We start from the raw sequence: 25850 nt of genomic DNA on the forward strand, positions 1-25850 counted from the left end.
AGAGAGAGGGAAAAAAAAATATTCTTTACTTCCCATCAACGAGTAATGCAGGGCCTCAAAACGCGTAGTGGTTGTTCAGGAGGAACAGCCCCCTCCCCCACGAGAGCTCCCCCTTTTATTGCTGAATGTGACATCAGGTGTTATGGAATATCCCTTTGGTTGGTTTAGGTCAGCTGCCCCAGCAATGTCCCCTCCCCATCACTTGCCCACCCCCAGCCTGCTGGCTCTTGGGGGCTCAGAAGGAGTCCTGATGCTGTGCCAGCACTATGCAGCAATAGACACAACACTGGAGTGATATCAGTGCTGTTCCAGCTACGAGTGCAGAGCACAGCACTGTGTGGACTGCTGCAGGGAAAAGGTGACTCCAACTCAGACAGACGCAACACAGCAACTTCAGCTATTTCTCATATGTCTTTCCCTCTAGGGAAAAGGGTCATCTTTGTTACCTTCCTTTGGACACTTTCTAACAGTTTTATATGTTTCTTATACTGTGGCACCCAAAACTGCACACAGTACTCAAGGTGAGGCCTCACCAGTAGAGTGGAACAATCACTTCCCTTGAACGGCTAGCAATGACATTCTTGATGCATCCCAGAATACAGCTGGACCTCCTGGCTGCCAAGGCACACTGCTGGCTCATTTTCAGCTTGCTGTCAGTGAAAACCCCCAGATCCCATTCTGTGGGGCTGCACTCCATCATCTTGTCCCTCTGTCTGCACATATAACCGGGGTAACTTCTTCACAGGTGCAGAATCTGGCACTTAGAATCATAGAATCATAGAATATCCTAAGTTGGAAGGGACCCTTAAGGATCATCAAGTCCAACTCTTGACACCGCACAGGTCTACCCAAAAGTTCAGACCATGTGACTAAGTGCACAGTCCAATCTCTTCTTAAATTCAGACAGGCTCGGTGCAGTGACCACTTCCCTGGGGAGCCTGTTCCAGTGTGCAACCACCCTCTCTGTGAAGAACCCCCTCCTTATGCTTGCTCTTGTTAACCTTCATATTATTGGTAATTGCACAGATGTCTAATTTGTCAAGATCTCTCTGCAAGGCCTCAACTCCCTCGATGGTGCCAACAATTCCACCCAACTTGGTATCATCTGTAAACTTGCTTAAAAAAACTTCAAGTCCTTCATCCAAATTGTTTATGAAAACATTGAAGAGTTCTAAAATGGAGCCCTGGGGAACTCCACTAGTGACAGGCCACCAGCCTAATATAGCCCCATTTACAAGAGCCCTCTGGGCCTGACCAGTCAACCAACTGATCCCCCATCTTATTACGCTTTTATCTAACTGTATTCTGGTCATTTTGTCCAGAAGGATAATGTGAGAGACAGTATCAAGAGCTTAACTGAAACCCAGGAAGATTAAATCAACTGGCTTCCTTTCATCAACTAGCTGGGTGATCTTGTCATAGAAGAAAATAAAATTTGCTAGACATGACCTTCCCCTAGTGAGCCCATGTTCTCTCTGACCAATGACTACGTTGTTTTCTAGGTGTTTTTCAATATCTCCTAGAATAATCTTCATAATTTTACCAGGCACTCAAGTGAGACCGACAGGTCTGTAATTGCCAGGATTTTCCTTCATGCCCTTCTTGAAAATTAGGACCTCATTCCCAGTTTCCAGTCAACTGGGACCCCTCTGGATTTCCAACACCATTGAAAAATAATTGAGAGGTCTTGTGATGATATCAGCCAGCTCTCTGAGTACTCTGGGATGTATTCCACCAGGTCTCATGGACTTATATGCATATAGGTGGAACAGCAAATCCTGCACAAGTTTGGGTTTCACTGAGTTATCCTTCCCACAGTCACAGTCCTCCAGTTCAGGGCAGCTGGGGTCCCAGAGCCTATCACTGAAGTTAAAGACAGAGGCAAAAAATGCATTAAATGCATTAAATACTATGTCTAGTTTTGACAAATTATATGTGTCATTAATAATTAGGTTAATCATCACAATGCACATCGACATTCACTCAGACATTGATTAATCTATGTAGAGTACAGTAGTTTTTTTTGTTTGTTTGTTTGTTTGTTTTCCACAACTGTTTCAACAAACAAGAAATTAAGATGCATCTGTATAGATCTACTGTTATTAACAACATTTCATGGATCCAGAAGTTTCTAGATTTTTTTTTTCCCACACAGGTGGGAAGTATTACTATTTCAATGTAACAAATTGAGAGTTTCAGATCCTGAAGATTAGTATTGTATTAATATAGTATTGTTCCACTGTATCTGTGGAACAGATACATTAAGTTCAACAAGGCCAAGTGCCGGGTCCTGCACCTGGGGCGCAATAACCCCAAGCAGAGCTACAGGCTGGGAGATGAGTGGTTGGAGAGCTGCCAGGCAGAGAAGGACCTGGGAGTGATGGTGGACAGTTGGCTGAATATGAGCCAGCAGTGTGCTCAGGTGGCCAAGAAGGCCAATGGCATCCTGGCTTGTATCAGAAAAAGTGTGACCAGCAGGGCTAGGGAGGTGATCGTCCCCCTGTACTCGGCTCTGGTGAGGCCGCACCTCGAGTACTGTGTTCAGTTTTGGGCCCCTCGCTACAAGAAGGACATGGAGGTGCTTGAGCGGGTCCAGAGAAGGGCGACGAAGCTGGTGAGGGGCCTGGAGAACAAGTCCTACGAGGACTGGCTGAGGGAGCTGGGCTTGTTCAGCCTGGAGAAGAGGAGGCTCAGGGGTGACCTTATCGCTCTCTACAGATACCTTAAAGGAGGCTGTAGAGAGGTGGGGGTTGGTCTGTTCTCCCTCGTGCCTGGTGACAGGACGAGGGGGAATGGGCTTAAGTTGCGCCAGGGGAGTTTTAGGTTAGATGTTAGGAAGAACTTCTTTACTGAAAGGGTTGTGAGGCACTGGAACAGGCTGCCCAGGGAGGTGGTGGAGTCACCATCCCTGGAAGTCTTCAAAAGACGTTTAGATGTAGAGCTTAGGGATATGGTTTAGTGGGGACTGTTAGTGTTAGGTTAGAGGTTGGACTCGATGATCTTGAGGTCTCTTCCAACCTAGAAATTCTGTGATTCTGTGATTCTGTGATTCTGTGATCTGATGGGAGCTTTTCTGGTAGAAACCAGGTGGCAACAGGTACATGAAAGGTGCTTCATGTTATAAAAACACGGTCAGAAGAAAAGTAGAACCTGAATTCTAATAGATCATATTCTGATTCCGTATTCTTAAATGCAAGATCATCTTTCTCTTATTGGCAGAATAGGAATTTGAATTTGAAGCGAATTTTCAGTTTAATTAAAATTACTTTAGCTTCACATAGTAATATAGATATCCTATTTCTGGAAAAATCTAGATCGAAAATTTATTTTAGAGTTTAATTAATTTTGAGAGAGCTTCATTAATTTGAAGTATAAACTACTAAAGTTTCCACAGCAGTCAGAGCAGGAGAATCAAAATACACTGGCTCACAAACTTCTATCTTTCCTAAAAATAGCCGTGTCTCTCTGACATCCACAAAAATAATCTCAGATCTTTATTTCAAAAATATTTACACTTTAGTTTCACTTAAATAAAAAATATCTAATTTCATTGTCCCGCATGTATCCTAGTTATGATTAAATGTATGCTTGAATTCAGAATTGCAGGATGAGATATCCTCCAGGATGAAACAGAGTCTGCTATTTATTAAGAAAAAAATGTAGTTTTTAAACTAAATGCAGCCTAATTATATCAGTCAGACAATCACACTCTCTGTCATTGTTTTATCTGTGCACATTAATATGGATGTAAAGCATTCCTAATTTAGTACAGTGCAAGCCAAACCTTACATGTTACAAATATATCTGGTAGTTTTGTGATACATAGAAATAGGTGAAGTTGAAAATGAAACACAGCAAAATAAAATTTCAGATTTATTTTTACTTAATCAAATATCAGGACTTTATATTGATAAGATCTGGGGCCAGATCCCTAGAAGCAAAATTATATTGCATAGGCATATTGTATCCCATACAATCCTGGTTCATCATTTGCAAATCCTTTGTGATGCCTGCTTTCTCCCCTCAAATGAGATACGTCATTGTAGATATTTCAGGCCACATCTTCTCTGCTGGTGCAAATTAGCATTGAATCATCCAAGCAGTATTGTTTACATAAAGTGAAGATCTGACATTAACTTTTAGCTCCTGAACCAAGCACAATTTTGACAACATTTGTTGTGCAGATGAACATGAAAGATAAAAAGGGAACATTTGCTTGCTTCCAATGTTACACTCTACTGCTATAGTACACAAATGAGAACAGAATTTTGTTTTGTTTAAAGTGCAATAAATAAATCAGAAAGAAAAGTCATGAGAAGCCCAAGCATCTGAGATATTCTCATGCATGTATTTAAGGAAGAAGTACAGAAGTACAGGACTTTTTTTTTTTTTTTTTTTTTTTTTTTAATAAAAGTATTGTATGTTTTTATTCAAAATCTCAGTCTGGGTCAAAAAGATTAGGCTAAGTTTTTTGTTTGTTTGTTTGTTTGTTTTGTTTTTGTTTTTGTTTTTAGCTGTAATAGCCATTATCTTGGGGACAAGTATTCAGCAATGTACATTGTTTTTCCATTTCTTTTGGACTTCACAGAAAGGCAAGAAGTCGCAACAATGATAAACAGGGAATTCTAAGACCCTGTGTCAAGCATTTCTGATTTCTTCCAGGGATACTAAAGTTATCAAGGCCAAAGATCAAGTTTTACTTACCCTTTCTTCATCAATTCTATTTCTTGATATTTACTGTTCAGCAGGGATGGTCAGAAAATGTGTACATTAGGGTGAGTGTGAACCTGCAGTTCAGATTGCCCAGAACATCATGGCTCAGCTCTGCTTTTTTTGATACCTTCTCCATTGTCAAGTCCTTCAGATTCAAGTGAACTACTGGATTTATGCCATAAAAACAGTGCTCAACACTAACTTAATGGACATTTGTTTAGTCCATTAACTTATGAAGAGGTTAATTAATTTAAAAATAAAACAACAAACAACCAAAACCAAAAAATCCCTCTTGTTTCTGAATACATTTATACTAAATAAAAACTGAAATTACCTGTTACAGAAAGACCAGTCAATTACATTTGTGCAACTAAGAAAAGAGAATGTCCTATTATAGATCTTAATAATAGTGCTTGTTATGAAAGGACTTAAAGTCCAATGAAGAATGGAGCTACATCATAATATGCAATATAAGAGAAATTCCTTTTGTATAGTATTCATCACAAATTAAAAAGTACACAGCATGTGGGACATTCTTAATAGCACCAAGATAAAACCATGACAGAAAGAATGAATTAAAAAAAAAAAAAAGAAAAGAAAAAAAAATCATTTGCTTTTTCTAGTATATACTTGCTAATGAAAGGTAAAATTCATGGAAAGAGGAGAGAAAGTAAGGAGCGAGGTTGCAAATATGATGCAGATAAAATAGAATTCCAGTGAAGGAAATGAAGAGATTGTAGGTGGAGAGATTGTATTAAGTAGCTTCATACTCTTTTGTAACAAATAGCTGTTAGAAGATGCCTTTCAGAAATGCAAGGGAGTTATCTGATTACACGGTCAACCTTGGTGTTACTCCATTTGCAGCAGCTACTCTTACAGACCTAAAAGTAGTCCATACTATCATCTGCAACAGCAAAATATAGTGCTGAGAACTGTCAAGCATGTGATAATGATACCATAGACACATCTATGGTTTATCAAAGAAACATGTTTTACACAGGAATAAAATGAGTTGTTTATTCATTATTCAGTTTACTGGTAGGCCCTTCCATTTGTTGTTGTTATTGTTTTCCTTTAACTTTTTACCTGCCAACACTTTTTTATTTTATTTTATTTTTTATTTTATTTTATTTTATTTTATTTTATTTTATTTTATTTTATTTTATTTTATTTTATTTTATAGAACTATCTAAGTTGTTTTAGGTATATATTGTTACAGCAATGAATGACAACAGAAGTGTTTGCTTATGATACTACAGGTATTCCCTTTTTCAGAAAAATGCATTGACTCTTGTAGTTCCATGTTCTTAAATAAAACAGATCTCCTAACGTTCTGAATGCAAGAATTAAATATACATATACATATACATATAAAATATTTATATTATGTATGTATATATATATGTAAATATCTCTATCTATCTATCTATCTATGCTTTTCTTCAGGTCCAGGACACAACCAGGAAATCCTTCTTCAAGATGTGTATTCTCCTTTCTTTGCCTTCCTAATAACTAGTATGTCTTCATTTGTGTTTCTTCTGTTAAATAACACTAGAATGAAAAACAAAGAGAGGATTCAATTAAAGTAATCCCAGAAAGAAAAACTTCAAATCAGGCTTTAATTTCATAAAGTCTGGGAGAATCCAAGAAAACTTTGATGTAAGCTTTACTTAATATATATCTCTTTCAATGTTCTTTTATATTTTATTTTCTTGTTTATTTTATTTTATTTTTTAGGAAAATAAAATATTGGAATCATTGTATCACTGTATGAGATTTAAAACTACATATTACATACCTTGTGCAAACAATATTTTCTTTAGCAAATACAAATTAGAAATAGACTGCAGTAAATCTAATAAATCACATGAATGGTATCACAACTGACATGTTTTAGAGTCATTATATGTAATTGGCTAATGGTGTATTGTGCTAATGGATCACCCTCAGGGATAATTCCAGTAAGTTTTGAATATCCAGAAGGATTTCTCTGCAGAAGTAAAGTAGTAGTAGTAGTAGTAGTAGTAGCAGCAGCAGCAGCAGTAGCAGCAGTAGTAAATAATATTTACTAATTATTTTTATTTAAATTCATTTTAAACTAATGTCTGTCTTGGAGTTTCACAGCAGATTCAAAAAGTGATGAATTTGATGTTCTTTGATGCCTTGAATTCCCCCCTTGAGCCAAGAAAAATGATTAGAAAAGGAAATGAAGCCTCAAAATTCAGAGTTCATGAAACACTCAGTATTAAAAACATATGTGGTGTACACAAAGAGGATCTCAGCCAGTGCCCTCTAGATGTGCGTGACTATAAATGATTAAAATTCTTATTCTCAGGAAAAAGAATCAACTTAGCATATTGAAAGCATAGAAGACTGCTCTGTAAGTGTAAAAGATAGCAGATACTGGGGTGCAATTGCCAGGTATATAGTGACTCTCATTTACCTAGGGAAAAAAAAAAAAAAAAAAAAAAAAAAAAAAGCAGAATAAAACTATTTTTAACACAAACTTGTAACAAGCTAAACAGCTCGATACATATTCTAAAAGATTTTATTTTTTCAATTATTTTGGTTCCCATAAAACTTTAATCTATGGATCTGTACTTATACCTTGAAATACATTTTTTCTTATTGCTTATCCAAAAATTCAAAATTTTCAGAAATTAATTGTTCTATTGGGGAACTTGGAAATTTCTGAACTCATTTGCTGGACGATGGACACATAATAACCAAGAAAGCCCTGATGGAAGGGAAGGGAAGGGCAGGGAAGGGGAGGGAAGGGAAGGGAAAGGAAGGGGAGGGAAGGGGAGGGAAGGGGAGGGAAGGGGAGGGAAGGGGAGGGAAGGGGAGAGGGGGGGAGGGGGGGGGAGGGAAGGGGAGGGGGGGGAAGGGAAGGGAAGGGAAGGGAAGGGAAGGGAAGGGAAGGGAAGGGAAGGGAAGGGAAGGGAAGGGAAGGGAAGGGAAGGGAAGGGAAGGGAAGGGAAGGGAAGGGAAGGGAAGGGAAGGGAAGGGAAGGGAAGGGAAGGGAAGGGAAGGGAAGGGAAGGGAAGGGAAGGGAAGGGAAGGGAAGGGAAGGGAAGGGAAGGGCACCTACATCCTACAAGGGAAGGGAAAGATCACCTACAAGCAAGTTAATCAGGCTTCTAATGACTCGTTGGGCATTCAGTAGTGTGAGGAAATATGTTAGAAATTAGAAAAAGGCTGGGTTAGTTAGACGTTTAAAATAAATTACAATAAAATTGTTCTACTGTCTGTAAGGTACATAATAGACAGAACAGAAGTGATGTTTAGAATATTTAAACTTCTCTGTCTTGTCACATCTGTCCATCCAATATTGAAAGATGCTTTCAGTGAGGATTTTCTTAGTTCCTAAAGATAAGACATAGTCTACCTGAACAGGGATTTTACATTACATGGTCTCCAATTATTTTTCTCTATTTGCAGAGGCAATATGATGCATGAGAATAGGAATTCACCTCTACATTTTATTCACCGAGGTGAAAAAAAAGATAGAAGTATTACAGTAGCAATTATTTTTTGATATATTTGCTTCTTTTAGTGCACTGATAAATTTCGGCTATATTGTTCCTAATATATATAGGAATATGTTGTATATATTGCAAATATCTGATCCTTCAATTATCTGATCCTTATAGACAAGACTTTTCTGTCCAAAATTTCAGGGAGTTAGAAAATTGAATCAATAACTGTGAAAACAAAACAAAACAAAACAAAAACCCTGCTGTAAGGTACTTATGAAATTTTTTGGAACTTAAGATCTGCTAAAGACCTAGAGGGATTGGCATGCATTTGGGCTAGTAGAACTTGAAGGTGTCTGATTTTTTAATGTTTTATTCCAGACCAACAAGAAATGATGACACTGATTAATTATTCTTTAAGGATTTAAGGGATATCCTTAGATCTGCTGTCCTTGTCCTTATGGGTGATTTCAACTTCCCAGATGTTAGCTGGGAATATCTCATAGCTGATACAAACAGTTTCAGGAAATTCCTAAAGAATGTTGATGATAACTTCGTGGTACACGTACTAAGGGAACTGATAAGGAAAGGTGCCTTCCCAGGTTTATTGCTTATAAATAGAGAGGGTGTTATGGGTGAAGTGGGAATTGGTAACAATTTTGACCACAGTGATCATGAAGTAGTCGAGGTTCAAATCTTTGGTGATAGGAGAAAAACTGTTACCAAAACTTCAACCCTGAATATAGGGAGAGTAGACTTCAGGCTGCTCAGGGAACTAGTTACTAAGAACCCCTGGGATTCTGCTTTTAAAGTGCTGGAGTCCACCTTTGCTGGTCAATTTATTCAATAAATAAATTAATTAATTAACTAATCACAGGAGCAGGAAATTCAAAAGTGCCAGAAATCAAGTGCCAGAAAGTGGGACAGAGGGCTGGCTTGGCTGAACAGGGATCTTCTAGAGCTTAAGTGAAAAAAGTCAGTATATGGACACTGGAAGCAACATCAACCAAAATGATAGCAGTGCTCTCCATTGCAAGGAGAAAAATTATATGGCCAAAGGTCAATTAGAATTGAAGCTAGACAGTACTTTAGGAGACAACAAAAAGGGAATTTTGAAGTATGTCAACAGCAAAAGATGTTAAAAAAAAACAGAGATAGTCCATTACTTGATGAGGTTGATCACCTCACAAATAGAGATGTTTAATTAACATTAAACATCTGTTTATTAACAGATGTTCAATAAACAGAGATGTTTAATTGTTGCAGGAAGCACGGCCGAAAGCACGACAGACACCAGTAGAGTCAGATCATGCTCCATTTTATTGCCCGAATAGCTTAACTTTTATATTGAACTTAACAGGGGTGGACAGTGTTTCACACAAGATTATTGGTCAAAAGCACTCAGACAAACTACAAGAAAACAACCCCACCTGCAAGAAAACACCCCCCTTGTGATTAGCAGTCACATAGACCTTGTCCTTGAAGCCAGCTACTGGTAACAATATTTTTCTGAATTCCTCAATTGGGTGATGTGGGAATACTGTCATTGGAACTTCTCATAGTTGCCCTGGTAGCTTGGTTTGCTCAGCTACAGCAAGCCATGGGATTTTTGCTGTTTCAAAAAATCCCACAACATTTAATGCCTTCTTCACATTTGTCTATGACTGATGATGGGTCCTGGGCATCTTCATAACGAGAGCCTCCCTTCTCCTTTCTCTTTCTTACCTTATATTACTGAGTATAGCATTGTATGGTATGGAATATCACTTTGATAGGTTTAGGTCAGTTGCCCTGATGATTTCCCCTCTACATGTCGTGCCCACCCCTAATGTACTGGCTTTGGGGAGGTTTGGGGAGAGTCTTGATGCTGTGCCAGCATTGCTCGGCTATAGACAAAACATTAGCATGCTACTAATATTGTTGTAGCTACAATTGCAGAGCACAATGCTGTATGAGATGTTGCAAGGAAAATTAACTTCATCCTAGCCAGACCCAGAACAACAGGTCAGGCTCAAAGGCTTATAGGAGATATGGTTTCCTCAAGCAAGCTACAAGTCACTTAGTGGGGTTCCCCAGGGCTCCACTTTGGGGCCAGTTCTCTTCAATGTTTTCATAAATAACTTGGATATAGGACTTGAAAGTATACTGAGTAAATTTGCAGATTATACTGAATTAGGGGTTCAGTAGGTTTCAGTTAGGACAGAGTTAATTGTCTTCCTAGTAGCTGGTAGAATGCTATGTTTTGGCTTAGGATGAGAAGAGTGCTGATAACACCACGATGTTTTAATTGTTGCAGAGCAGTGCTTATGCCAAACCAAGGACGTCTCAGGTTCTTGCTCTGTCCTGCCAACAGGCAGGCTGGGGGTGCAGTAAGAGCTGGGAGGGGACAGACCCAGGACAGGTGACCCAAACTAGCCAAAGGGGTATTCCATATCATCTGACGTCATGCTAAACAATATATAGGGGTGGCTAGCCGGGGGAGGGGGCCTGACTGCTCAGGGTTAGGCTGGGCATCGGTCAGCGGGTGGTGAGCAATTGCATTGTGCATCACTTGTTTGTACACATTATTAGTAGTAGTACTATTATCATCATTGTATTATTATTATTATTGTTGTTGTTGATGTTGTTGTTGTTATTATTGTTATTGTTATTTTCCTGTCTTATTAAACTGTCTTTATCTCAACTCACGGGCTTCACTTTCCATTTCTCTCCCCCGTCCCAGAGAGGGATTGGGGAGGGTGGGCGAACGGCTGTGTGGTGTTTAGCTGCCAGCCAGGTTAAACCACGACAGCTAGTTTGGGTCACCTGTCCTGTGTCCCCTCCCAGCTCTTACTGCACCTCCAGCCTGCCCGTTGGCAGGACAGAGCAAGAAGCTGAGACATCCTTGGATTGGTGTAAGCACTGCTCTGCAACAATTAAAACATCGTGGTGTTATCAGCACTCTTCTCGTCCTAAGCCAAAACATAGCATTCTACAAGATACTAGGAAGAAAATTAACTCTGTTCTAACTGAAACCAGGACAAGGGGGAACTGTTGACACCCTCAAGGGCAGAGAGAGATCTTGATAGACTGGAGACGGGGCAATCACTGACTTCTTTTTGTTGACCAGTTATAAGACCCAAGGGAACAGCATGAAGATACATCAGGGGAGGTTCAAACTGAATATTAGGAAAGTCTCTTCACTGAGAGGGTGGTTCAACACTGGAACAGGCTCTCCAGGAAAGTGGACACAGCACCAAGCCTACCAGATTTCAAGAAGTGTTTGGAAAATGCTCTCAGAACCATGGTTTGACTTTTATGTGGTTCTGTGTGGAGAGCCATGAGTTGGACTCGATGATCCCTATGGGTATACCCAACTAAGGGTATTTATGACTGTATAATTTTATGAGCTGTAATGTTCATAAATGAGCAATTCATTAAAAATAAATAAATAAATAAATATTCCAGTGCTGTTCTGACAAGTCTTATCAAAATAAACTCACAGAGGATTTTTAATTCTTCCAAACTGTAAGACTTTGATTCATCTTTGCAACCCAGGCTGGAATTTTTTTGTCCATAGTAATTGCTTGCTTACTTGTCTTTTTTTCAAGAAAATGGAAAATGTTATTTTATATTTGTGGTTTGTGTTCCTCCAGCTGACCATTATAAGCCAGTCTCCCCATTCTCTTCACCCCCTAAACAAACAAAACCCCTTAATTACTGTTCAAACTACCTATCTAGACAAAATAGATAACGTGCACTTTTGTCAACAGGGAACAGTAGAAAACAATTAGCTCTTTAAAGTTCCATATTTTACCAAATAACAAGTAATAAAATTACAACAGCCTGTTTTATTAAATTGCTTTATTCTCATGATAATTTCACTTTAAATTAACGTGATATCTAAAATTTCAAGATGCATTTTTTAACCTTCAGAGAATGGAAAATAACTTCAACATGTAAAGAGATCATCAAATCAAATTGGAAAGTGTGGTTCACTTGCTACAAATTGCAACGCTTACGCACAAATAAAATCTGCAGCAAAGCCTCATGTCTTAATTAAAATCACACATTTCCAATAAAACACTTCAAGGCACTTAAGCAAGCAAATTAACAGAAAACAGTAATTCTGAAGCTTAATTTTATGGTCCTAAAATATGTTCTCATTGTTTTTTGATTTTGCTTTCAGTTTTGCTTTCATTATGCTTTCCTATTACTTAAAAGTGGTTTGTTTTTAATTTGAAATAAATATCCAAATGATGTAATGGATACATAAAATTATTATTATCATCATCATCATTATCACTATCATTCTCATTATTATTATTTAGTAAATTAAATTACAGAGAGGATCTTTCCCCTGGTATCTGTGAGAAGCAACTTCAAGCCTTACCTTAAAGCTTCACAAAGTCCAAAGACGTTGTGTCATTCTCATAAGCAAAGAAAGAAGCAGAAGACATATGTATAAGGGTAGCTTGTAATTTCCCAAGGAATTGTTGGGTATTATAGTATTGTCAAAATGTTAGTGTAAACTAAGTTTGGCACCCAATGAGATACTTTTTGCTTTGAGAGATGGCTTATCTTAGACTTCTAAGTCTAGGATAATCACAAATATCAGGAGTGTGTTACAGCATAGCTTTTCTGCCTTTCTAAACTATGTCCTGTGTTAATCTGTCTGGCATATCTGGTAACTTTCAAAAGCAGTAGTAAAAAGGCAATTCTATGTAGCAAATGTGTGAGAAAGAAATTCAGAAGCACAGTCCCTCTTTTTACAGACAGAGAAAATTGCTAGAGTGCAGTTGGTATTTTTCATTATTGAGAACAGACAGCATCTTAGTCTCACCAAGGCTAATTGATTTTCACAGCTGGTGCATGAAGATGATACGAAATTTTAAATGGACCCTTGCCTAGCTCCTGAAGCTTTTGGTATCTGTGGAGACAACAACAACAACAACAAAAACAAAAATAATTTGGAATTGGAGATACTAATGCATCCAAGAATAACCTAAGGTCTGTGGGATGTTTAAGATATCTATTGGTTTGTCCATGCTGCAGGTAGTTTACAAGGAAATATATGATTTCCTTTAGGAACATAAATTTTCTCATGGATTTACTAAAAAGATTAATAGGATTTTGACACATGACATAATTGTCTACAGTGTGAAACATCTTATAGAATAAATGTTTTGTTATTCATTACAGGCAAAACCAGATCACATAGCTGAGAAGTCTGCTATAGCTATCCCATCATTAAGAGAAGGGTTTTTCTGCAAAAGAAAAGACCTTTCAACTGTGGAAGGGATTAATCAGGCACTGCTGTAAAAGTCATTCTTTCATATCACTTAATCTTGCTCAGTATATCAGATTTCTTCATGTGTGGTCAATCTTCCTTACCACTGACAAACAAACCTGTGGTATATACACATTCAGACTGTTGAAGTTTAATCATATACCCTCCTCCATTATTGAATGCTAAAGAATTCTCTTGATTATCATTAGTTACTCAAAATTAGTTCTCTCTTGATCCATATGATATTTGTTTTCCATGTGATCTATACAATGGGAATAAATATTTTGAAAATGAATATTTTACCCTTTAGATTTATGAAAGAGGAAGGGCACTACTTAAACTGCCACAGCATCCTCAGCTTGTAACTGTGCCATGACTTCACATGAGCAACTTTAAACCAGGTTTCATCTCTAATTGACTCACTAGTAAATAACTCATAATTAATCTTGCACTTTCCTCTTTGGAAATTCATTGTTGTGCTTCAACATTAAATATTTCCTGAAAAACAATTCAAATTAAATGAGATCACAGAATCACAGAATGGTTGAAGTTGGAAAGGACCTCTAGCGATCATCTAGTCCAAATCCCTTGCCAAGCAGGGTCACCTAGAACACATTGCACAGGATGACATCCAGGAAGATTTTGAATATCTCCAAAGAAGGAGACTCCATAGTGTCTCTGGGCAAGATGTTCCAGTGCAATGTCACCCTTACAATAAAGAAATGACCTCTCATATTCAGATGGATATGTGCTTCATTTTGTGCCTGTTGCCTCCTGTTGCTGGGCACTACTGAGGAGTCCATCCCCATTCTCTTGACATTCTCCCCTTAAATATTTGTACACAGTAATAAGATCCCTTCTCAGCCTTCTCTTCTGCAAACAGGCCCAGCTCTCTCAGCCTCTCCTTGTATGAGATCTTATAGGAATTCATATTTTGACAAACACTATCAAGAGACAAATTAGAAAAAGAGTGCAAACATTTAGACAATGGATTATAAAACATTTGGTGCTCAAAATGCACCAGTGATTTTATAGAAATGTAATGCGATTTTGCCATATATGTTGATCTTCTGCACAGATGTTTTAACTCTTAGTGGAAGAAATTCAGATGTTCCTCTACTAACCTTTTTTTTTTTTTTTCCATTGTGGGTAAATATGGCTTACTGTGTCCTGCAAGCCCCTTCACAGCTGGCTTCTCTTCCTATTAGACAAAAGAATCAGATATAGTTTGATTGTGGCCATGGCAGGAATATGTAGCATCAAATTGGGATCTACTCTTCTTGGGATCCAGCCAGAATGTTCATGAGATTAATTCTGTGCTAGTTGGACAGTTACCAGGTCCAGTGCAAAAGGGAGTCCAAGATGAAAATGAATAGGCTAATTGTAATACCTAAGTTATAATTTACAATAAATATGGCTTTTGGAAATAGGTGCTGATCATTTGACTGGCACCTTTGTAATCAAGAATCTTGTATACATTCTGTGCCACCAAGTACACCTGATTCACTTCACATTTGATCCCTAGTAAAGACCAGTATCATATTGAAGTATCACATACAGGGATCACAAAAAATTGGAATCACAAAAAATAGCTGTTGTTATGGGAGGTGAGGGAAAAGTCTCAGACACTCCTCTAGAGGGGTCTGGAAAACATTTATACACAAAACAGCAGTGAAGTAACATTTTTAACAAGGTTGAATTGGGTGGGAAAGGTGAATATAAGATTGCAAACATTTTGAGAATATGTCTTGGAATAATTAATGATTGACTTCCTCTTCTCAACAAAGCCATGCCTTTCTCTCACGCTCCATTTCCTTTCAGCTAACAAACTCTAATGAAATACCAGTGTCTTTCTATTTCTGTATTGTACAGATGTCCTTTCTCACTTTGACTCCTCTTGTGGCTAATTTGTCTTTCTGATTATACAATTATAAGAACATTGCACTTATCCTTGTTTCACCACTTTCATTTATTTCTATCTGTCTATAAGACCTTTATTTTTTTTTCTCTTTTGTCTCTCTCTCTTTTCTTTTTTTTTTTTTTTAATTGACTCCTATGAAAATATATTACAGAAACAATATAAACAAATGTTAGGGGGTTTTAGACACTTCCAATTAAAATGTTAGACACACAAGTTAATCACAAGAACACAAAATGGTTCTATTGACCCTTTGAGACCCAATAAATAGATTTACAATTTTGATTCCTTATTTTCTTCATCTCCTAAGGAAACTTTAATTAGAAGCACTTCCTTGAAAGTAGATGATGGCTGTAGAGCAAAAAAAAACCAAAAAAAAAACCTTAGGCTAATGTGTATAGCCCAAGTAGATACAGAAGTGTAATAAAATCTCATGAAAGAAAAAAAAAAAAAATCCATTTAACATCATTTTAAAATATGGAGAGGGAACATGGGAAAATTTGATAAGAAGTTGGCCTCAATGATCCTTGTGGACTCGGTGATCCTTGTGGATTCCTTCCAACTTGGGATATTCTATGATTCTACGAATAGATGACCTATAATAGATACTGTCCATCATTATGATCAATACTTGCACAATTGCAGCTGCAGCTAACAGGACAACTGAGTTGTAAGTTTACTGAGCAAGTATATGTATGAATGTGAAGACTGATACTCATTTCAAAGAAATTTGTTCTGAACAGCACCATTATAACTGAGATAGAACTTTTCAACATTATAAATCTGACTGTTTTGCAAATGATCTTGGCACAAGGTATACATATTCCATACAGGAAGGCTAAGGGGCTGAGTGTATCATAGAACTGATAGAGACAGATGGAAGCCATATGTAAAGATCTGAATTTAAGTGTTATTACACATGGAGAATTTTCATTTTAAGCTATTTTCACTTAGTGAATTGATGTACCGTGTAAAATTTCTCAACCTTCTGAGGGCTAAAAATGATGACAAGAAAAAGTTATGTAATTCCAATGAAGGTTGCAAACTGCTCAAATTACATATATATATATATTATATAGAAAGGAAAATGTTGTCTGATAGTATGCTGTATCTTTCAGCTGCTTGCAGTATTTTCTCTGAGTGGTTAAAAATCCTGTTTTTCTTTTGTTTTTCTGCTCTCTGTGCACCTTTTCTTCTGTCATCACATGGATATCTTTGCCTTGGGAGATTTTGAAGAAATCTTTATATTGTAACTGATCTTCTTGAGGAAGAAAGAAAATGTTGGTTACTTCCTGGCCCTCAGATTCTCTCTTTCTGAAACACAGTATTTCCAGTCAGTGTGATCTGATATTAGGACAGAGAAGAGAATCTTCCTTTTCTTTTTCAACACTACAACTGATCCAAATTTGGCTTATTTTCATTGACACAGACTTAGAAGCAAAGTTTATACTACATTCAAAGAGCAATTCCAAAGTAGGCAAAAGCTGAGGACCCTCTGTATCTTTCCCATACTACATCAATGTGTTTATGTCATAGGCATTCTGGTTGGCCTGTATTAGTAATTCATTAAGATGCTGGAAATCTCAAGTGTGTGGGGTCCCACAGCCTCTAAAAAATAGCCCTTGGCTATGCTCCAGCTGTATCATAGAATCATTCAGATGTGATCACAGATTTGCAATGTGAAAGAAACTGAGACTTTAAAGTTATCAATGAATCTATGAAAAAAAAAAAAAAAGTTAAAAAGTAAAAAAAAAAAAAAGTTAATAGATAGCATTTCTAGAGCAATTTCTATACTCCAAAGGCACAAATGGCTTAGAATCTTTTGCAATGAAATCATTCTGGTGGAGGTTTCAGAGAAAAAAAAAATGGATTGTCCATTTTGTGTATCAATTTTGCCATTTGGCCAAAGTAGATAAATAAATAAATAAATAAATGTATTATTCCAGCTGGTGATTAGCTCTATCAGATCTCTTACTATGTGTGAGGGTATAGAATAAAGTATAGAAAAAACTTTACAATATGCTGATCCTGAAGCTAAAGTACCATTAGGATCAGGAAGCTTCACCTAGTTTCCAAATGGGGTAAAATTCCTCCAACAGTCCTGTGTCAGCTTTCCATATAATAAATGACACATAACTGTTTTTCTAAATTGTAGATATGCAGTCACCCCAATCTCCCTTTATAGCCACAGAAGATGAAACTAGACAAACTAGAGGATACCACCCATATGAATTACATTCCAAGAGAAATCCTCTCATGGATTATAGGAGTTGTTTGGATACTTCACTTAAATGTAAAAATTGTGGTTCTCTGCAATTTAAGATTTTAGATTTTCTGCCTTCATCAGTGACCTGGGAATTCTAAAAATCATCAGTTGTTTTGTTTCAGTGTAAAGGTTTTCTCTAACTCAGTTGGTCTGGGAAATCAGAAAATAGTTTAATTCACAATTTCAAATGAATATACATTCCCCTCTACCCATTGCCTTATTTGTTCAAGATTCCATTATTATGGAATCTTATGGAAGGAGGAGAACCATTCTGTTGTGATTCAATGCAAGAAATTAAAAGTTAGACTTTTTTAAACAGCATATCTGAATTTCGATCAATCTACGGAAATCTGGGAATCTAATTTGCTAAACTTTGTATTTAAGGATTAGGTAAGAAGACAGCAGAAAGAAGAACAACCAGCACAAGAGTATATAACGATATCTATATCTATAACTATATCTATATCTATATCTATATCTATTTATATGTTATTAATTCCTGCTGCTGTAATTTAAAACAAAACAAAACAAAACACAGTAATATATTGTAATCATAAACATCTCTTTAAATACTTATGTCAGGTCACTAGTATTGCACCTGAGTTTGGTGCAACATGTCCCCAGAAAGCAGATGTACTCTGTCAGTTTGGCAATAGACCAATGAAATCTGCTGTTAGGCATTATCATAGCCTCCATGTTATTACTACTAGTTCACCTTCAGTGAGGGAGATAGAATGAGACAGATGGTAATTAATTCTGAACAGGTCAAAAGGAATTACTGTGAAAAGAAGAGAGAAACGTTCTGGACATTAGGGCTTCTGACTTCAGTTGCTCAATGCTACTGGATCTTAGAAGGGAAACGTCACCATATATATATGCCTCTGTTTAGCTACATGTAAACTGGATGTGACATAACCCACCTTACAGTTTAATATTACAGTAGCAGTAAATATAGGTACATTGATAAACCAGTTTAAAATACAATGCTTTGAAATTTTTGAAGTTTAAATACATCTTGTGAATATATTTACTATTATTTGATAGCACACTTGTTTGTTTGCTTGTTTGTTTGAAAGTGTTTGCTTTACCTCTAACTTCAGTGTAAATTTTGTCTAATCATCTTCCTGAAGTCTACTTCTCCTTATTGCAGCATCTGTTTCACTGTAGCTGTCACTGGGGCACTGAGAAAAGGACCAGATTATGAGCTATGAACTTTAAATGTTATTAGGAATATAATATGAAGAAGTGCTTGTTTTGTTTTGTTTCATTTTCCTCAGCTGAATAATGTCTGTCTGACTCACTTATTTCTGCATCAGCTGGAACACCAGTCACTTTTAAATACCAAGATAGTATGTTACATAACTGCATATGAGCTGCTGTGCTTTTTGACCTTAGAGTAGAAAACCACAGAACAGTTTTTTCCAGAGGGGGTATCTAAAGTAATTTCAAACTCCTTTTGGTAATGTGACTGTTGACACAGTAAGACTAATCACCAAAAACATCACCTCAGTTCTTCATTAAAGCACCTTTACTGAAATCAGATGCATTCTTGACTTTTAGCAGAGAAAAACCTTTTAGATTTTACTCTCATTAATATGTGAGTGCTTTTGATGACAAGGGAAATCACTGAGGTCTATAAAAGAGGACCTAGAGGACATGACCTAAGAGAACTGAAGAGCTTTCCTTACACATCTCTTTCCTAAACAGATTATTATTATTATTATTAATGTTTTGTGTTTTTTTTTTTCTTTGTTTTTGTTTTGTTTTGTTTTTCTTGTTTGGTTAGTTTCTTTTTTTTCCCCCTCCAAATACACTACCATCAAATTCTATGAATCCAACATATAGTTCCCAAAACATCTCAGATTGTGTCAATACACAGTTGTATATCAGACTGACTGATTTTCACTTTTATTTTTTTTATTTTAACTTGAATATGAATCTTATCTTTATAAAACTGATTGAAGATTGCTACAACTTTTAGAGATGGGAAGATAATTTTGCTTAAACAATGACAATATTTCATCCTCACTAATCCTGAAAAGAATTCCTGGAATATAACTGTAAAACGGTCATGAGGACTGGACACCTTTGCTCTGCTAGAGCTTAAGCACAAGCTTTACATTGTGATTCAGTCATTAACTGATGTGTCAGGATTGGCATAGGAGCTTTTTAGAATCTTAGAATCTTTAGAATCTTAGAATCTTTGCTGACACTTCTTAATCCTGACCTCAAACATTCCGCTCACTGCACTCTTTTGATCAGAAAACAATAATCAAAGCAAATTGCTTGCTAGTTTTACAGTACTAACAGCTACCCAAAATATACCAACAGAGACATCGAATTACTACATTTCCTAATTTGCACTATGACCTGGACTGTGAAAAGGGACATACATATGTGGTTTTGGCTTATTTGGGGAAGTTGATCTTATTTAAATTTCTAGCTGTGTTGTTTCTATGGAGGAGGAAAAAATTCTCAGTATGAGTTATTCACAATGTCAAATTTAACTGAAAACTAGGCAAAACATGATTCTTGCATGATTCACATATTCAATTAAAGACTACAGGGAAGTTTTCACTTTTCCTTCATTTTTGTAATGAAAACTATAAACTTCTTCATCTGCATTGGGGTTTAATTTCAAGGTACCTAACTCAAGAGTATATATTTTTGTAAGTGATGGCAAGGCTTTTGATTGGATGAAATACAAGAAAATAAGTGTTGCAAACTTTTGCTACAAAAAGGTAATTTTCATAGCTTGTTTTTTGGCACACGAATAGTCCACAAAGATGTGGTAAGAGTTCTGTGGATAGCTCATAGTTATACAAGCTCATGCAGCAAAACATGCAACAGCTTAAATTAAAGTTATATATTAAAGCATTAATTGAAACTTAGATCTCAAACACACATACATGTAATAATAAGATAAAACATTGATCTCATATGACATTGCAACTTAAAACAAGTCTTTATGGTGGACTTATGCATATGATGGATAAGCTATAGAAAAGTCTTTTCTCCCAGGTATATCACTCTATTAGTTACTACAGGACTAGATTGATTAGATCTAAAGATAATACTGCTACTTATTTAGACAAATAAAGGCCTAATTTGAAACTGGTAAGTGAACAAGGAAAGCATGTTAGAAAAGGAAAGATCAAAGCACTGCAGACAACAATGCAATTTCAAATTCAGTTAGGGTATTCTTTATTTTTATTTTTATTTTTATTTTTATTTTTATTTTTATTTTTATTTTTATTTATTTTTATTTTTATTTATTTTTTTATTTATTTTATTTTATTTTATATATTTTTTTTTTTTTTTTTAAATTCACACAGGTTATATGACCAAGTGTATGACTGTTAACAGCAGGCATATAGGCTGTCTTTGACACAAGCTCTCTGGGTTACCGAGGCTACAAACTGCAGATCTCAGCAAAGCTGTGCATTTAGGGCATTGAAATTAGACCTTTTTCCCTTGGGAGAACAATCTCTAACCCTATAGCAAGAAAGACAAAAGCTTGATGAGTTCATCTGAGACAACTGTGAGGCAACAGTGATCACATTTGGAAGTTTGAAGTAGGAACATTTGAGTTATTTCAACTGTTAGCAGTATTTCAAGGGAATTACATCAGGCTGTTTTGTATAAACATTGTAAATTGGTCACAATAGCAGGAAGAACAGGAATGTGTTGTCTCTTTCTCTGCCCTCACTCTAGACTGCTCCTGAAAACACAGTATTACTTTCCTGTCATTTCACAAATTGAGATACCAATAAACAAAGAAACCTATTAGTGGTCTGTAAGTACCCCTTTTGACAAGAAACCAAACCTTTCTCTTCTGTCTCCATATTACCAAAGAATGCTGCATAGCATTAGCTGTTGACTTTTCACTGGACTTTTAAACCGGCATCAGTCAATATATCCTTGGATCTTCCAGGCTGGATCAAAGTGGAAAATTACTCTATTTCTCAGCACTGTTAAGTTTCCAATTGTGTGTGTGGTCAGCAGCATACAAGTTTTTGCCAACTATGTTGAGACATGAATTCATCTGAAATTATGGTATAGGCCTAGTTTCTAACTTACTTTTGAGATATAATTGAGTGATTGAATTTAATAACATAAGTATACATCTAAAAAAATCATGTTTAGACTTACATACATAAACAATTTCTGATAAATTACTTAATACCTAAGTAATGGAAACTTCAGACAAATTAGAAAAGGAATTCTCTGTCCAGTGTTTTCCACAGAATGAGAAGAGGAGAGATCTAACAATATGTATATGATACTTACAGGAGAATTCAGTCATGTGATTTAAGATTATCAGCCTTTTCACAAAGCAAAGAGAAAAAGTATGTTCATACTTTATGTTCATAAGTTAAAGGGAAAATGTAGGTTTGGCTTCGACTGTGGACTGAAGGGTATTTCAGGTGACTGAATATTGCTTATACATTTGTAACTATATCAATTATCAAATTTGGTTTCATGAAGGTCTAAGATGAATGGCTTATATTACTGTTTCTCCTTTATTTTTTGTTTGTTTGTTTTGTTTTGTTTTATGTAAGGTTAAAAATCATCTAGGAATTTCTGCAAATAAAATTGTCTTTCTTGGCATTTAAGAAAGGCACTGATGTTAGTTAACAACTGATAAGAGATCTCTTCTCCATAATTTCATGACAATACAGCCATGGGTTTTGATCATTTGTTATCTACATGAAGTTCATAAAAGGCTTCTGGATAATTGCATTTTTGTTGTTGTTTTTATGCAATGTATGGTTCCATATGAAATACATCTCACGTAGACTGTTCTGTATTAACTCATTATTTTAACCATGGGAAACAGGACAGATTGACCTTTGTTGTCCTCTAGAGAATTTTACTCCTAATTTGATTTGGGTTTTATTTTAGCTAATTCAGCAGTTCCCCAGATTTATGTATTTATTTATTTAAAATTCCCAAAGCTATTCTGCTTGATTTATATGTTCTATTACATACTTCTCTAAAAACAGTGTAACATTAATGGCATAGACATCACAATAATTGCAGAGATACCAAAGTACCACCAAAGGTTCACAATGTAAGAACTGTCATTGCGTAGTACGAAGATAAACTTGAATATTTTTCTTCCAATAGTCCCTGTGACATTTTTGGAAGGGGAATATGACAGTATCAGTGACTGTTCAAAACAAGAACACATGGAGGAATTAAAAGAGAGAAGTTTTTATTGGTCTTGGGGTTCAGAACATTCTGCTGCAGCTTAGCATGAGACAGCATGCTCCTTCGCATGCTGACTGTATTTTTAGCAAAATTTCATTTTCAAATGTTTCTTTTACGAGAAAGAGGTTTTATCTTTTCTGTGGAGATTTCTTATTTCTGTAACCTCTGTCTTCCTTCTCTTTCTTGAATCCATGTCCGTTTCTTTTTTTTTTTTGCTTACCTCTTCTTGAAATAGTTTTCACAAGGAATTTACCAAGACCTATTTATTACATTTATAAAGAGCCATCAAACGTCAAAAGTCCAACAAAGTGTCTGCAACTTGTAGTGAAGTAATAGGCAGAGCAGGCCTCATGAGTCAGCAGAAGAGTACAGCCTTTACTTATAAAGATGAGTCCAAGTGACAAAACTCTGGATTGTTAATGGAACATTGGCTGGTAAGGATGAGCAATACACATTGTCCTATTGATTAGCTGATATGTTCTGAGGTGTTTGTTTGTTTGTTTGCTTGTTTTTTAAGATGCATTCTGATAGAAGAAATGGAGATATAGGTAATACTAGTAACATCCAGCTAAAGCAACAAGAAAAAATAAAGCTTTCAATTTTTTTCTGTTCTTGTTTTACTTCTGAATTTTACTTTTGCCCAGCTGAATACCTGAAAATTATTTCAGTATATCTACTCTTACAACTAATTTTTCCAGATGTGCTTCTGGGTAGATATGTGTATGTTTTAGATAAGAATGATTTCTAATGTCATACTTGAGACACTGAATAGGAGTAGTTTAGTCATTTGTGAACCATCCATTTGAAAAGCATATTGGAAGCAAAGAATGGGGTAAGTTTTGGGGTATTGTGAGTCTCAAATCTCTCTTTACAATGGAAGATTATCTGTTATGATATTTGACTGCTAACCTAATTATTCTTCTAAACAGGTATTATTCAGAACTTTGGATTTAAGCCTCCCATTTAAATACACTAAACTGCAGTCAAATTCACTTAATAGGATAAATCACAAAAAACAGTCAAGCGCATGTACAGCAGTAATGGATAAAATGAGTCAAATCACCTTAGCAGTTCTCAGAGGTAGTCATCCTTGAGAAGATATAGATTCTATGATTGCCTCCTTCCTGAGGAGGGATGCCAACATAGTTTTTTAAATAGTAACAAAGGAAGACATCAAAATTCAACATTGCACCATATTTCACCAACAGAAGATGCCATGTTTTGTGTTCAGTTCTTCATTTTTTGAGCAGAATTTCACTTACAATCTGATATATCCATATATCCATGATATATCCATATATCCATATATCCATGATATATCCATCATGATATATCCATACGATTAAAAATAATAACACTAAGATAAAATAAATAAATACAACCAACAAAAACCACACAAACCAACATTTAAATCAAATTTCAAACTAAAGAGCACACATTAACAAAATATGGACTCAATTATATATGAATAATTTCCTTATGGTGGAGTCTATTAGATTGTGGAATAGTTTCTCAAGGGAAACTGTGGAATCCTAATAGCTGGAGGTAGTTTAAGCTGTGGGAAGGAAATTTTAACTGGTTAATAGAGCTGGACAATGATTTTAAACATTGATTTTGTACTCTAATTTATGTGTAGCAAGGAGGGGGATATTCCATGTTGTACTGCTCTAACAAATTGACTTGTGAGCTTCAAAATTCAATGGGCAAAACGTGAGCAAACTGGGTAAACAGCACTGAAGGCAGATCTGAATATTTTCTGTGCATGTTTGTACAGTATAAATATTTCATACAGGATAGCTACAGACATGCAATTCATACAGTGAAAGTTTGTTTTAGATAGAACTCTGAACCTGCAAAATTTACTGCAGTAAAATGGTAATGCAATGATTTTAATTGACAATCCTACTTCAATTAACAAAATGTTCAGTATTCTTTTATTTCTCTTACCTTTCTTCCCCACTTTTATATTCCCTGGATATTTAATGCCTTACTTAGTGGCCTAGTGAGCATATGTTCTTGGTTAGGGACCATTGTTTATGAAATCGTTACAGGTTTCAGATTTCTATGTGGCAAGCAGAACACCCAGGCCCCTGGCTGGTAGCAATTGGAGCCATTCAGAGGTAAGTAAACATTAGAGTGAGGAATTTATGGGTCTACAGTTCAGCTCTGTAGTACAGCTCTCAATGTGGTGTTTTTTTTTTTGTTTTTTTTTTTTTTGTTTGTTTATTTGTTTTCTTTATTTTAGTTTTGATTAGTTTTGTTTTGTTTTTGTCTTTTGTGTGTGTGAATATATTGCTTGACTTCAAACACAGCTGAGCAGTACATGGCTGTAGGTAGAAAAGAACACCATCTGGAAATAATAACTGCTTAGCCATTAGTCTAAAGCCTATAGTAAGCCCTAAAAGAATATTCAAGTTTAAATCAAGAAAGTTGTTCTAAGTGAATTGCCCAGAGCATCTCACTCTATGCAAATAACTAGGATAAAAGAAACAAGGCAGAAGGAGACATAATTAGAGGACTGCAGTACAACATTTCAGTTACTTAATGAAAAGGAAAGAAAACATATTTTCCTGGTCAGCCAAAAAATCTATGAGTGGCAATTGGGATTATGTTAACAATAACAAAATTACATAGAAATGCACACACAGAAAATATTGTCCTTCCTTTGCCATGCTGTGTATCCTCTAGTATCACAGAAGAATGTGGAAATTTTCCCATGATATTACATTAATTGTCATTCATTTTTTAGAAATGTCTTATTCTGATGTTAGGGGAAAAATCCATATAATCAATGTTCCTTTCAACTTTTTTTATCATTTCCGCCTTCCTGAATGTACTGCACCTTTTAAGTTTACATAACTGTCTTAAATGACACAAGGAATAGATACAGCTTTTGCAAGCATGGATAAGAATGGGTCAGTGGATTTGTCATCATTAGTGACAGAAAGGCAATTCTCAAGGCCACATACATATAAAACAATGGTGTCCGAAGAC

General features: G+C 36.0%; 2 long non-coding RNA genes across 3 annotated transcripts in view; both read right to left on the reverse strand.

Moving 5' to 3' along the window:
- The window catches only part of LOC137857015 (uncharacterized), a 345336-nt gene that overhangs the window by 176010 nt on the left and 143476 nt on the right, over positions 1 to 25850 (reverse strand). The window lies entirely within an intron of this gene.
- Positions 22997 to 25850, reverse strand: part of LOC137857010 (uncharacterized) — a 35395-nt gene continuing 32541 nt past the window's right edge. For both annotated transcript variants that reach the window (XR_011096924.1, XR_011096923.1), the window contains one exon: positions 22997 to 23380. This is a non-coding gene — a long non-coding RNA (uncharacterized lncRNA). The remainder of the gene's footprint in view (positions 23381 to 25850) is intronic.

Source organism: Anas acuta, chromosome 5, assembly GCF_963932015.1.
Source record: "Anas acuta chromosome 5, bAnaAcu1.1, whole genome shotgun sequence".
Taxonomy (NCBI): Eukaryota; Metazoa; Chordata; class Aves; order Anseriformes; family Anatidae; genus Anas; species Anas acuta.